This window comes from Trichomycterus rosablanca, chromosome 7 (assembly GCF_030014385.1).
Source record: "Trichomycterus rosablanca isolate fTriRos1 chromosome 7, fTriRos1.hap1, whole genome shotgun sequence".
Lineage (NCBI taxonomy): Eukaryota > Metazoa > Chordata > Actinopteri > Siluriformes > Trichomycteridae > Trichomycterus > Trichomycterus rosablanca.
Genome location: NC_085994.1, coordinates 31,233,007 through 31,246,895, shown reverse-complemented (window position 1 = coordinate 31,246,895; position 13,889 = coordinate 31,233,007). Strand labels below are relative to the sequence as shown.

Below are 13,889 nucleotides of genomic sequence, written 5' to 3'. Positions count from 1 at the left end.
CTGATGAGACCAAGATTAATTTGTTTGGTTCAGATGGTCTCAAGCATGTGTGGCGGCAATCAGGTGAGGAGTACAAAGATAAGTGTGTCATGCCTACAGTCAAGCATGGTGGTGGGAATGCCATGGTCTGGGGCTGCATGAGTGCAGCAGGTGTTGGGGAGTTACATTTCATTGAGGGACACATGAACTCCAATATGTACTGTGAAATACTGAAGCAGAGCATGATCCCCTCCCTCCGGAAACTGGGTCGCAGGGCAGTGTTCCAGCATGATAATGACCCCAAACACACCTCTAAGACGACCACTGCTTTATTGAAGAGGCTGAGGGTAAAGGTGATGGACTGGCCAAGCATGTCTCCAGACCTAAACCCAATAGAACATCTTTGGGGCATCCTCAAGCGGAAGGTGGAGGAGCGCAAAGTCTCGAATATCCGCCAGCTCCATGATGTCGTCATGGAGGAGTGGAAAAGCATTCCAGTGGCAACCTGTGAAGCTCTGGTAAACTCCATGCCCAGGAGAGTTAAGGCAGTTCTGGGAAATAATGGTGGCCACACAAAATATTGACACTTCAGGAACTTTCACTAAGGGGTGTACTCACTTTTGTTGCCGGTGGTTTAGACATTAATGGCTGTATATTGAGTTATTTTGAGGGAAGAATAAATTTACAGTGTTATATAAGCTGCACACAGACTACTTTTCATTGTGTCAAAGTGTCATTTTGTCAGTGTTGTCCCATGAAAAGATATACTTAAATATCTGCAGAAATGTGAGGGGTGTACTCACTTTTGTGATACACTGTAGGTGCAATTTAAAGTGACCAATCCACTTTTTTTCATGAAGTGGTAGGAAGTACCTGGAAAAATCCCATACAGACATGGAAAGAACATGCAAAACTTCTTACATATAGCAACTAAAGATTTCAGCATTTAGCAGCAACTTCATCCAAAGCGACTTACATTACAGTTAGAGTCTGAGCAATTGAGGGGTAAGAGCCTTGCTCAAGGGCTCAACAGCAGCAACCTGGCAGTGGTGGGGTTTGAACCACCGACCTTCTGATAACTAGTCCAGTACCTTAACCACTAGACTACGACTAGTATGGAAAGTGATTGAAGTCAGGTCTTCAGGACTCATATTGTTGTGCAGAACTTAGTCTACCAGCTGTGCTACTGTGCTGCCCTCTTGTTAAAAAATGTGTGGCTTTATCATCTCACCATTACTGTCTTACTGGAGAGGTGAGCAGCAACATCAGACTTTCCTTCTTAGAGGAGCTGTCCACTGCCTATTTAAAGAGCCATACATTTCAAACACTCTGGAAGCATAAACCAAGCAGCCATGCAAGTATTCGCCTTCAGTAGCATATTAAAACAATATAGAACTGTTTAACTTATATAACTAATTGGTTTAAAAAAAAAGCCTAGCCCAACCCTGTGGAGACTTGAGACTGGGTCCTAGCTGTACCACCGATCTGATCAGAAACTCAAGACACAATTGGTCTTGTGTAAGGAATAAATGGACGGTTTGGCAATCATTCTCGTCATGCAATGCAACAATGACCCCTAGTGTCTGCTCAAGGCACAGCATGAATCACAAAAGAAAACAGAAAGCAAAGCGTGATCCTCCATTTGTGTTAAGACTCTCTATAAGAATCTGCCCCAGGGCTGTGAAAGAAAGGTTGGCAGCTTCATGTGCTGGAGGCATGTGCTTGTCTGTGGCCCTTCTCGAATAGTGAGGTTGTTGTCCAAGTGGCAGGGGTCACCAGAGTGCACAAGAGAATTGTTTATATTCAGAACGAGGCAATGCAATGTGAAAAAGTTATTTTAGACTCTAAAAATAAGTCGTGACTTTATCTATAGCTTAGCATTAAATAACATTAAACAGCATAACATTAAGACTTATGGTTTTCCTATCAATGTATACCATAGTATCAATGTACTGTGACATCCCTAGTTTAAGTAAATCTTGGCAAAACAAGACAATTGGATGCTGTTTTTACAGGAAATGATGAAGTTCATTGTATTCTCAGTCAACACCTGCACAATGTTGTATGAACACTTGCCATCTCAGTCACTGGCACATACAAACACTAAAGCAATGCAACATAAACCCCATGCTACCAAACTGCTACATCAATCACATTACTGCTTTATAAACATTATTCTCACTTTTTTGTAACAAAATTAAATTGTACAAGCCTGAAAGGCATTTTCCAGGATGAAATGTCTATCAGAAACATACAGAACATTTTTCAAGTTTCGATAAAAGCAGTTCAGTATTAGGTTTCATTTAAAAAATGTGTGTTTTGGATACCATAGTTGACGCTCCACATACTTTTATTGTAATTAAGTTCTGCTTTTCTTCATTTTTTAGTCCACCATAAATGAGTCTCTTGCAGCCCATTGTGGCAGTCCAGTGTTGCAATCCAGTGTTGCAGTCCAGTGTTGCTCCAGGCACCTGCCATCACACACATATAGAACATACAACCTGTCAGTGTAGTTTATTCAGTGGTGCACAAAACACTATAAAAAGCAATAGCCAGGAGTCTTGTTGCTCATGTTTTACTGTCAGCTCCGGCAACAGCTTTGATACCTGGATTGTATCTGGACTTAATCATGAAAGTGACAAACCGATTGTAATATACACCGATCAGCCATAACATTAAAACCACCTCCTTGTTTCTACACTTACTGTCCATTTTATCTGCTTACCATATAGAAGCACTTTGTAGATTTGCAATTACTGACAGTAGTCCATCTGTTTCTCTGCATGCTTTGTTAGCCCCCTTTCGTGCTGTTCTTCAATGGTCAGGACTCTCCCAGGACCACTACAGAGCAGGTATTACTTCGGTGTTGGATCATTCTCAGCACTGCAGTGACACTGACAGGGTGGTGGTGTGTTAGTGTGTGTTGTGCTAGTATGAGTGGATAAGACACAGCAGCGCTGCTGGAGTTTTTAAACACCTCACGGTCACTGCTGGACTGAGAATAGTCCACCAACCAAAAATATCCAGCCAACAGCGCCCCGTGGGCAGCGTCCTGTGACCACTGATGAAGGTCTAGAAGATGACCAACTCAAACTGTGCAGCAACAGATAAGCGAGAGACTTTACATCTACAAGGTGGACCAACTAGGTAGGAGTGTCTAATAGAGTGGACAGTGAGTGGACACGGTATTTAAAAACCCCAGCAGCGCTGCTGTGTCTGATCCACTCATACCAGCACAACACACACTAACACACCACCACCATGTCAGTGTCACTGCAGTGCTGAGAATCATCCACCACCTAAATAATACCTACTCTGTGGTGGTCCTGTGAGAGTCCTGACCATTGAAGAACAGCATGAAAGGGAGCTAACAAAGCATGCAGAGAAACAGATGGACTACAGTCAGTAATTGTAGAACTACAAAGTGCTCCTATATGGTAAGTGGAGCTGATAAAATGTATATATATGTGTAAAATATATATGTATGTAAATACAGTACTGTGCAAAATAGTTTATTTTTGTCAATTAACAAAATGCAAAGTGAATGAACAAAGGAGAACTTTAATTCAAATCAATATTTGATGTGACCACAGCATTCTTGCAACACATTCCAAAATAATTGGGACATTGAAGTATTTATCACTTTACAATGTTGACATTCCTTTACACAACACCTAAAGATGTTTGGGCACAGAGAATAAAAAGCGATTTAGTGTTTTGGGTATTATTTTGTCTTTGAAATGTCTGGATGTGTGCAACAGTATGGGGTCGTCGTCAACATTTTTGTTTTAAAATTCTCCTCACATTCTTTATTGGAGACAGATCAGGACTCGGGACCCTCTTCCTTCGCAGACATGCCTTCGTAATTTGTGCAGCATGGGGTTTTGCAATGTCTTGTTAAAAAAATGCATTCCTGACGTTCCTGAAAATCTCAGTGCTCTAAAATCTCAGCATACTTTTCTGTATTAATTCTGCCAGTACAGAAGCGTAAATTATCTTTGCCAGGGGCACTGACACAACTACATACCATGGACTTGTTGCAATTAACAGGCTGGGTGGTCCTTTTGTCTATGGTCTAGAGCACACCGTCTTCCAAAGAAATACTGATTCGTTTGACCACAGTGCACATTTCTACTGTGTGATGTCCAGAGAACCTGATGCTTCTTCTAGACATGGTTAATGTAAAGCTTTATTTTCCACAGCAAAGTTTTAAGTGGTATTTGTGTCTGTACTGTAGTGCTTAACAAAGTTTTGCCGAAGTCATGCCCTGTTCATGTGGTATCAGCTATTAATGAATGACAATTCCTAATGCAGTTCCGTCTATGGGATTGGATATCACAGGTGTTCAGCTTAAGCTTGCGCCCTTGCCCTTCACACTCTAAAAATTTCTTTAGATTCGTTGAATGATATTATGCACTGTAGAAGGAGAAAAATGCAAATAATTTCCAATCTTTTTTTGAGGAACATTGTTTTTGAACATTTTAATAGACCACTGAAGTCGTGTCGTCATTTTGTAGGCCACGCCATGTTGTTATGCCCATATTTGGTAAGCCTCTCTCGCATCCTGTAGTAATAAAACATTTTCCAAAGCTGTTACGTTTTGTTTTATGGAGATTTTTCTGTCTATTATCACTGGATCCTCTGAATTATGAAGTCGTTAAAGAGTCAAAATATGAATATTGCTACATGTAAGCTAATGCTACTGCGCACTGAATTGACGTCACTAGACTGGAAGCCTCTTAATGTTTTCTTTTTTTTTTTCTTTTATAAGCCTCTTAAATAACCGCACAAAGCAGCGCGATTCACCGGTGTAACAGTGGAGTGATATTCACAAGTTTTGGTTGCTATTTTTAGTAGGTAGCTACATTAAAGTAGAAAGCAAGGATGGTCGGGTGTTACGCCTTTGGTTGTACTCACCAAAAGCGAGCCACTCGTTCCGTTGATTTGATTGGTGTAGTTCAGTGACGTCTAATTAATGTGCAGTAGCATTAGCTTTCGTGTAGCATTATTAGTATTACGACCCTTTAACAACCTCGTAATTCAGAGGATCCAGTGATGTACAGGAGAAAAATGTACACAGGACAAAACGTACAGGGTTCTGAACATGTTTATTTAGCACAGGATGCGTTAGAGTCGATTTTTTGAAAACCCCGTTCATTTTTCCCCATAGGAAATCTGAGTTAGACCCGGGTCTCCAAATATGGGCATAACGAGGACTACAGAATGACGCACGACTTCAGTGGTCTATATTTTCTCATGCATTTGTTGACAAATTGATGATCTTCTGCCCATTTTTGCTTCTTAAAGACTCGCCTTTCATGGATACTGCCTTTGTTCCAAATCATGAGTACAATCACCTGTTGACATCATCTGTTTGAAATCATTACTAGCCCTAAAATGCCCCTGTCTCTTTTTCAACTGTGGGAATGGATGTATATTAACAAATGAAATGAAGTTGACCAGACAAAACATGAAATATCTTGGGTTTATACAGTCTACACTAAAATAAAAGTCAAAGTAAATGTAAGTATGTATTATTTACATTTACGGCATTTAGCAGACGCTTTAATCCAAAGCGACTTACAGTTGTGACAGTATACAATCTAAGCAATTGAGGGTTAAGGGCCTTGCTCAAGGGCTCAACAGTGGCAACCTGGCAGTTGTGGGGCTTGAACCGGCAACCTTCTGATTACTGGTCCAGTACCTTAACCACTAGGCTACATCTGCCTTTTAAAATTGAATAGCAACTGAATACTATTTTAAATACAAGTATTTGAACATCTGACCATGAGTTTATTGGATATTCCATTTCAAAAACAAATGGTGACATTTATCAGTTGTATCTTTTAGTTATAGCATCAGCCAATCTTCTGAGAAGTCTTTTCACAAGACTTACATATCTGTAGGAATTTGTGCCCATTTAGTCAGAAGAGCATTTGTATGACTGAGCACTGATGTTGGTCAAAAAAGCCTAAACTGACATTCCAGTCCAGTCTGCTGGTCACTGGACGTTCTTTAAACCAAACTTCTTCATGTCTTTATAGTGGTATAATGGTAAAGACAAGTTAACCAATCTTAAATATAACATGTAAGTCACAGATGGCCTGCAGATTTCACATTAAATTATTAATCACTGATGTGTTCTCTGTAACAGCAAACTATTTTCTCCAGTGAACAAAGCCCACAGCTAAGGGAAATGAAGAAAGAGCTGTCCACTGGGACACTTTTAAATAGATGGGTGTTTTTCCTCTCCCACTAGGCAGAATTACGTTTATCTGTGTTGATATTCCATCATATCTGAGCACTGTGATGTAAACTGGTTTACTGGAAAATATCAAGTGACAGTTTTTAAAGGCTACATGGTATGGTGGCAACATTGTGGGTTCAGCATAGTTTTAAATTCTGTTTTTTGGACAAATGGTGTGTTATCTCTCTTAATTTATCTGGAGATGTAACTGTAACTTTTTCCATCTGCAGAATGTTGCTTGTATTTGGTGGTAAGTCAAATAGATAAATATAGTTGTGAAGAAAAAAAAGGCATTCACTTATGATGATTGCTTTGAAAAAGCCTCTTACCACCAAGACCGTAAAAGCCTGAAAAAAACTCTACTTAAACTGGGTAAAAGCTCTCTACACAAAGAAAAGTTACTTCTAAAATCCATCATGGACAATTTCTTTTGCCATAATGAAGAAAATATAAATGATTGTGGATTAAAACAGTAACGTAATAAATACTCTCACCAAGCACTTTATAAGTAATACGTCTTTTAAACATGCATTCATTGGCTATTTTATTAGCTACAACAACTATACATATAAACTTTGTAGGCATGCAATTACTAACTGTAGCCCATCACACACAATTCAGCTCATTGGGTGGAACGGTGGCTCGGTGGGTAGCACTGTCGCCTCACAGCAAAAAGGTCCTGGATTTGATTCCCAGGTGGAGCGGTCCGGGTCCTTTCTATGTGGAGTTTGCATGCATGTGGAGTTCATGCGTCTGCGTGGGTTTCCTCCGGGAGCTCCGTTTTCCTCCCACAGTCCACAGACATGCAAGTGAAGTGAATTGGAGATACAGAATTGTTTATGACTGTGTTCGATATAACCTTGAGAAATGATGGACCTTGTGTAATAAGTAACTACCGTTTCTGTCATGAATGTAACCACAGTGTGTAAAACATGACGTTAAAATCCTAATAAATAATAATAAAAAAATAACTTAAGCGCATTAATGAAACATACATATAAACAAAACAAATAAAAAAATGTTTAGTGACAATAATTGATGCTAATCGAATTATGAGGGCAGTAATGTTTTCACAATTGATATTAGCATTGAATAACTTAATTAAATTAATTAATGCTCCCGATTTTTAGCGCGTCCAATTTTTTACCCAATTGCATTACACTTCCTCTCTACTGGTGCTGACCTCCGCCCCGATTGAGGAGAGTGAACTGACACACGTCCCCTGCGACACGTGAGCAGTAGCCGACTGCATTTTTTCATCTGCACCAGCCAGGTTCATATGCGAATCAGCCCTGTGCACGGCGAGCCACAACCTGATCAGCATTGTTCCTCTACTCTGTGCAAACGCCATCAACCAGCCAGCAGAGGTCGTAATTGCATCAGTAATGAGGTCCCTATCCGGCTTCCCTCCCTGTATGAACAACAGCCAAACGCTGTTCATATAGCCGCCCAGCCCAGCTGGATGGCATAGCCGAGATTCGATTCAATATATTCGAAATCCCAGCTCTGGTGTGCCAGCGTATTTTACAGCTGCGCCACCTTAAGTTTTTTGTCTTTTCTGCGTAATGTTTGGTTTAATGTTCTAAAAATTTTCAGTGTGATAAACTGCAATCAGAAAGGTGCTATTTTTTCCCCAGCGTTATATAAACACAACCAAACATGAGACACATTACACAGGACACACTAACACACATAATATGACTGATTTCAAAACAAGTTAAAAAGACAAAAGGAGAAAACCAACACTGACACAGTAAGATCATGCCTTATGAAAAGTTGGCTCCCACTACTCCCACTTTGCCACCCTGCCCATTAATCAAAATCACTTATTTATATACTTGATTTTTGTAGGTGGTTAAAACTTTCTATAGCCAAGAAAATGTGGACTCCCCCATATTAATGAGTTCAGGTTTAGCTAACAGTTATATAAACAGATAATGTAAAATCAATTACCCCGACTAGGCATAACATTATGACGTGAAGTTAATAACACTGATTATCTCTTCATCACGGCACCTGTTAGTGGGTGGGATATATTTGGCAGCAAGTGAACATTTTATCCTCAAAGTTGATGTGTTAGAAGCAGGAAAAATGGGCAAGCGTAAGGATTTAAGCAAGTTTGACAAGGGCCAAATTGTGATGGCTAGACGACTGGGTCAGAGCATCTCCAAAACTGCAGCGAAAAAGCATTAAAAAAGTGGGGAATATGTTTGTATTACTCTTTATGAATAATTGTTTAAATGATTAAATTGGTTCCTTGGAACACGCTGTTTCTATAGAGAACTGTACCAGAATAATTACAGAAATGTGTTATACACATTTCAACAGGTACATTTACAAAGTCGGTTGTTATTATTACTCTCTTTTTATTGGAATAATTTCCCAGTACTAAAAGAAAAGAAAAAAACTGAACAGAAAATGAGGCTGATGGGACCAGACTACATCTCTGATGTTATTATAGCCGTTAAAGACCACGGTGCCTTTCATAATGTGCACTACTCTTAAATAACACATCTTAACCGAATATCCTTTTTCAACACTGTTCTAAATTACATATACTCAATTACCCTGTGCACTCTGGTAACCTCTCCTGACTGCTGGTAAAGGACACTCGAGCTAGCACACTGGATGAATTTATCCAGTAAAGCTTTTTTTCTTGCATTTTTCCCAAATTTCCTCCCAATCTAGTCGTATCCAATTACCTAATTGCATTATACTTCCTCTCTACTGATGCTGATCCCCACTTCTGATTGAGGAGAGCGAGACTGTCACACGCCCCCTCCACATGTGCAGTAGCCAACTGCATCTTTTCACCTGCACGAGGTGAGTTTATATGCGGATCAGCTTTGTGTACGGAGAGCCACACCCTGATCCCCATTATCCCTCAACTCTGTGCAGGCACCATTAATCAGTTATGAGGTCCCTATCTGGCTTCCCGCCCTGTATGAACAACAAGCCAATCGTTGTTCATATAGCCACCCAGCCCAGCCGACTGGCAGAGCTGAGTTTCAAACCTACAAGTTTAAAATGTCAGCTCTGGTGTGCTAGCGTGTTTTACCGCTGCGCCGCCTGAGAGGCCTGTAAAACGTTTAATTTAAAGCAATTTTACAAACGTAGAGATAATCTTTTTAAATTACACTATACTGCCAAAAGTATGAAGTTGTTACCCCCTGCCAGTATACCAGTTTCCACTCATCCAGTAAGGCTTTCCACATCATTTTAAGTGTGTAATAAATTATTTCGCATAGTTAATTTTATACACTTGTTGACAATGCATGTGGCAAAAACACCATTCACCAAAACTGCCTGGCTACAAACCACTGAAGAAAAGAGTGGCAGTCACACATGTATAATACTAACAACAACAACAATGATAAATATTATTATTATTAATGGCACTCACTTGGTCTATTATGCTAACCCACTGCATCTGAGATCAGGGTACGAATCTCAGTGGTGCTACTGGCTGGGTGGGCATCTACACAGACATAATTTCCAATGTATTGGTGCGCTGTCTAGGGTATTCCTGCCTTGTGCCAAGTGTTTTCCAGGTGAAGTACTAGATTATGTTTTACACTGTGTTAGTTTTACTTACATTTTATTTCTGTTTTATTTTGTTTTGTTTATTGAACTGAAATCATTCAGTGTGACATTGTGTCATAATAGATGGAACTGGAAGGCTGGCAATTACTTCTATATTTATCTCAGGTGGTTGTTAAAAATTAAATTGAATACAAATGACTAATATTGGGTAATCTAATTCCTCTTTGAATGTGAAAGTGTGTGTTGTGATGGATTGGTGCCCTGTGTATTTGTGCTTTGCACCCATTGTTTATGGATAGTAAAGGTGCAATTGCAACCCTGACCAATTTAATCATAAAGCATTAATAAATAATAATAGGAGCACCCAGGTGGGGCAGCGGGATATTCCAATAGCACACCAGCGCCTAGATTCTGAACTCCTTGGTTCGAAACTCAACGTTGCCACCAGACGGATGGGCGCCATCTAGCAGGCATATTTTACAGTTCTTGCACAGAGGAATGACAGGACTATTTAGGCAGGGTCTTCAACGCTGTGTCGGGACCCTGATTGGCGGATAAAGGCGCCTGTGCAGAGTGCATGGGTGGAAAAGGGTTCTGTTAAGGGCTGCGTGTGGGTCAGAGGAGGCGTGAGCAGCAACTGCAAAAAATCGGGGATACCCAGCAGCGGAAGACAAATTGACTATGCTAAATTGGGAGAAAACTGGGAGAAAAACCAATAAAATATATAAATAATAAAAAAAAGTCTGTTTTTTATCATTGCAATATGATTAATAATTACCTTTTAATCGCATCTATTCTATTTAACTTTAAAGTTCACCCTCTTTCATATTTAATTTGTATTATGTTTCTACATCGATCAATGTTTCAAAAATGTTGTGCAGTTGAATTAATGTGTGTTTTTCAGGAGCTGAAGCAAAAGGAAACCAATGTGATTTATGTGCTGCTGTAAATATTTCTGTAAGAGAATGCAAGTATGTGCAGGAGAGATAGGAGCAAGTGGAAAATCAGCTTAAAATAACTGTGAGTATGTGGAGGCGCAAAAATGCAATATACATGGATATACAGACCAGAAGAAACCATGTCTTAGACATAGCACCTTAAATTGAAATTTAAATCATTACATTTTTCAACAACCTATTTTTATCCAAAAGTAAAACTCAAATAAGAAGGTTTTAACTGTGCACTTTCAGTGCATGCTCTCACCAAAAAGACATCATCATGAGGTTTATTCTCTGTGCTGAGGCATTACATTTCTTTGAAGGAAACGTAAATGGAAAAACATATTTTATTCTTATTGAACAAGAAACTTAAATAGAATTATTCAACATGAAAACAAACCCCAGACTTAAAGCTAAAAACACCTCAAACTGATTTGTAAAAAAGAAATCTTCTGATTTTAGTTTAAATTAAACCCTTGTATCCTTAAAGAATTAAAGCCAGTTTGCCAAGAAGAATGGGACATAATTGAACACAATATACATCAATCAGCCATAACATTACAACCACCTCCTTGTTTCTACACTCACTGTCCATTTTATCAGCTCCACTTACCATACCGGAGCACTTCGTAGTTTTACAATTACTGACTGTAGTTTCTCTGCATGCTTTGTTAGTCCCCTGTTCTTCAATGGTCAGGACTCTCCCAGGACCACTACAGAGTAGGTATTATTTAGGTGGTGGATCATTCTTAGCACTGCAGTGACACTGACATGGTGGTAGTGTGTTAGTGTGTGTTGTGCTGGTATGAGTGGATCAGACACAACAGTGCTGCTAGAGTTTTTAAACACCTCACGGTCCCTGCTGGACTGAGAAAAGTCCACCAACCAAAAACATCCAGCCAACTGCGCCTGTGGGCAGCGTCCTGTGACCACTGATGAAGGTCTAGAAGATGACCAACTCAAACAGCAGCAACAGATGAGTGATCGTCTCTGACTTTACATCTACAAGGTGGACCAACTAGGTAGGAGTGTCTAATAGAGTGGACAGCAAGTGGACACAGTATTTAAAAACTCCAGTAGCGCTGCTGTGTTTTATCCACTCATACCAGCACAACACACACTAACACACCACCACCAACATGGTGTCAGTGTCACTGCAGTGCTGAGAATGATCCACCACCTAAATAATACCTGCTCTGTTGTGGTCCTGTGGGGGTCCTGACCATTGAAGAACAGGGTGAAAGCAGGCTAAAAAGGTATGTAGAGAAACAGATGGACTACAGTCAGTAATTGTAGAACTACAAAGTGATTCTATATGGTAAGTGGAGCTGATAAAATGGACAGTGAGTGTAGAAACTGTCTTACTGTAGCTGTAGTTTCTAGCAAAATCTTTGCAACAAAGTATTAATGACATTCAATTGTGGTGTCTTAAAATGTTTTTTTCTTTCTAATAATTTAGATGTTTTAAACATGCTTTGTGTATGAACAGTCAAGCTGGAAAGTCTGCACACCCCTTTCACCTTCTCCACATTTTATTAGGTTACAGACTCATTCTATAAAAGATTGAGTTCATTATTTGCCTCAAATAATGTTGTTTCTGGACATTTTTGCCCATTCCTCTTGGCATATCCTTGCAAGCTCCGTCAGGTTGGATGGGGAGCGTCGGTACACGACCATTTTCAGCTCCTTCCACAGATGTTCGATTGGATTTAGGTCTGGGCTCTGGCTGGGCCACTCAAGGACATTTACAGACTTTCTTCACTCCGTTGTTCTCTTGGCTGTGTGCTTCGGGTTGTTGGCATATTGGAAGGTAAACCTTCGCCCCAGTCTGAGGTCCAGAGTGCTCTGGAGCAAGTTTTCTTCTGGGGTACTTGTGTACATATGATATTTTACATTCAGATTTTTAATAAATTAGCTAAAATATGTCTAAAAACCTGCTTTCACTTTGTCATTGTGGGTTATTTTGTGTAGAATTTTCATCATCGTTGGTGATTCTGCCAATTATTGTGATGTTGTCGGCAAACTTGATGATGGTGTTGGAGCTGTGATTTGTGATGCAGTCGTATGTGTACAGTGTGTACAGCATAGGTGAGAGGACGCAACCTTGTGGGCATCCTGTGCTGAGTGTGAGGACAGGGGAGGTGTGGTCGCCCATCTAACAGATTGTGGTCTGGAGGTAAGGAAGTCCATAATCCAGCTGCATATTGTGTGACTGATCCCAAGTGTGCTCAGTTTGGAGACCAGTCTAGATGGGATGATGGTGTTAAAGGTAGAACTGAAGTCAGTAAACAACATCCTGACGTATGTGTTAACTCCATCCAGGTGACTGAGTGCGGTGTGCATTGCCAGAGAAACTGCGTCATCAGTAGATCTGTTGGCGCGGTAGGCAAACTGATGAGTGTCCAGGGTGCTAGGAAGACTACTCTTTATATGACCCAAGATCAGTCTCTCGAAGCTCTTCATCACTATGGGTGTGAGAGCGATGGGGCGGTAGTCATTCATACATGTGATGCTGGACTTCTTTGGGACTGGTATAATAATAATACATCACATTTATATATGGGGTGGGGGGGGGGGGGGGGTTCACTGCGGCAGGTTATAAGCAGAACGGAAAATGTGTGTTTTAAGGTTGACTTTAAATGAGGTTAGTGAGTTTGATTGTTGAATATGAGGAGGAAGGGAGTTCCAAAGGCGTGGTGCAAGTCTGGAGAGTGCTCGATCACCAAAGCTATGGAGATTAGAGGAAGGAACGGTAAGCAGACCAGCAGTAGAGGAACGGAGAGCACGCATAGGCTTGTAGATGCAGATGAGGTCAGAAAGATAGGACGGGGCAAGATTATTGAGGGCTTTATATGTGAGTAGAAGGATCTTAAACTGGATACGATATTTTATTGGAAGCCAGTGGAGGTTTTGGAGAACCGGTGTGATATGGTGATGGGACCGAGTGTAAGTCAGAGTCAGAGTCAGAGAGGTTTTATTGTCATTTCAGCTACATACAAGTACATATTGAAACGAAACAGCGTTCCTCTAGGATCACGGTGTAACACGGTACAAAAAGTGCAAGACAAAACAGTGCAAATACAACAATAAATACAAAAAATCCTATAATAAATAACTACAAAAGATATTCCTAATTATCCCTAATCTAAACAAGTAATTAGAACACAGGACTAAAGACAAGT

The 13,889-nt window shown here is 40.2% G+C and overlaps 1 protein-coding gene across 1 annotated transcript in view; it reads right to left on the bottom strand.

Annotated features, from left to right (window-relative positions):
- Positions 1-2,382: 2,382 nt before the first annotated feature.
- Positions 2,383-13,889, bottom strand: part of grm6a (glutamate receptor, metabotropic 6a) — a 103,025-nt gene continuing 91,518 nt past the window's right edge. Inside the window, exon 11 of the mRNA XM_062998779.1 lies at positions 2,383-2,450. The gene's annotated coding sequence lies outside the window, so the exon portion shown is untranslated. The remainder of the gene's footprint in view (positions 2,451-13,889) is intronic.